Below are 1,488 nucleotides of genomic sequence, written 5' to 3' on the forward strand. Positions count from 1 at the left end.
AACTGGGCAGCAGCAGCGTCGGTCTCGTAGTCTACCGGAGAGAAGAGGGGGAAGAAACAATGAATACCAAGTAAACAGATGCATATCGATGCATGACATGTCAAGAAGCGATGCTAGGCGTGCCCTAACGTGGTATGAGGTGGTACTGGTTAAGGGGGGAATCATCCGGGAAAGTATTCCCGGTGTTTCGTGTTTTCGGGCAGAGGAGCCGGAGGGGGAAAGTTGCGGGTTCGATAGGTTAGGGGGGTGTGGCGGACGAACGGACTGCGTATCCGGAATCGTCTCGTCGTTCTGAGCAACTTTCATGTAGAAAGTATTTTCATCCGAGTTACGGATTAAAAGATATGATTTTCTAAAGATTTAAATCATTTTCTAATTTTATTTATTCATTTAAATCCAACCTTATCCAGAACAGTGCCTGATGACGCAGGCATGACATCAGAGTGATGTCAGCAGGTCAACTGGTCGGTTGACCAGTCGAACCAGACAGGTGGGTCCAGTGGGACCCACATGTCATTGTCAGGGACAATAACAGAGTTCTAAAATTAACTGAAAGGGTTAATTAAGGTGTGGGTCCTAGCAGTCAGTGAGAGGTTAAAGTTTTAACTAACTAATTTAATTAATTAGCAGTTTATCTATTTGTTTTTTTTTTATAGCATGGGCCCCGCATGTCAGTGCCACTGGGCTGCCCCGTCAGCACGTTGACCCAGTCAACAGGTCAACAGGGGCCCCGGGCCCACCAGTCAGTGGCCCGAGACGGTGCCTCGTGGGTGCCAGCTCAGCACCCGCCGGAGACGCGCCGGGGCTAACTCCGGCGACCAAAACAACGGCGGCCCCTCGCCGGAGTTGGCCGGAACCGTGCTACGGGGCTCGGTTTCGGGCGTGCGTGGGTGCGCTCGAACGGTCACTCGACCGCGCGTCGAGTGGTGGTGGTGGCATCGCCGGACCTGGCCGGAAACGTCACCGGCGACGAGGTCCGCGGCGTTGCGTTCGGGCGCTGTCGGAAACGAGGCTAGAGGGCACGGGAAGGCACGGGTCCGAGCTCGTTGGGCTCATGGGAACAAGAGGAGCTCGAGGCCGTGCCCAGGTGAGTGCGACAGGGGCCGTGGCCACGACGGCGAGGTACACCGCGGCGATCGGAGCCCGGGCACGACGACGAGCTAGTTACCGCGCGAGCTAGGAGAGCTAGAGGGCGGAGGAGGGAGGCAGCTCACCTAGCGGCACGCACGAAGGCCGGTGGTAGTTTAGTAGCAGCAGGGGGGGTGTCGCCGGAGTTGGTGAAGAACGCGACCGCCGGAGATGAGGGCGAAGGGGATCCGGTGATTCGGGGTTCCTCCGCTCCAGCTGAGGCCTCCGGTGGACGAGGAAGATGACGGAGGCGTCGACGGACACGCAGGCGCGGCGAGGCGGCGACTGTGGCCGTGCGATTCACGGCGGTGAGGCCATGGCGGCGCTCGGTTGCGGTGGGGAAGGAGGGGGAGATGGATC

Source organism: Triticum dicoccoides, chromosome 7B, assembly GCF_002162155.2.
Source record: "Triticum dicoccoides isolate Atlit2015 ecotype Zavitan chromosome 7B, WEW_v2.0, whole genome shotgun sequence".
NCBI lineage: Eukaryota > Viridiplantae > Streptophyta > Magnoliopsida > Poales > Poaceae > Triticum > Triticum dicoccoides.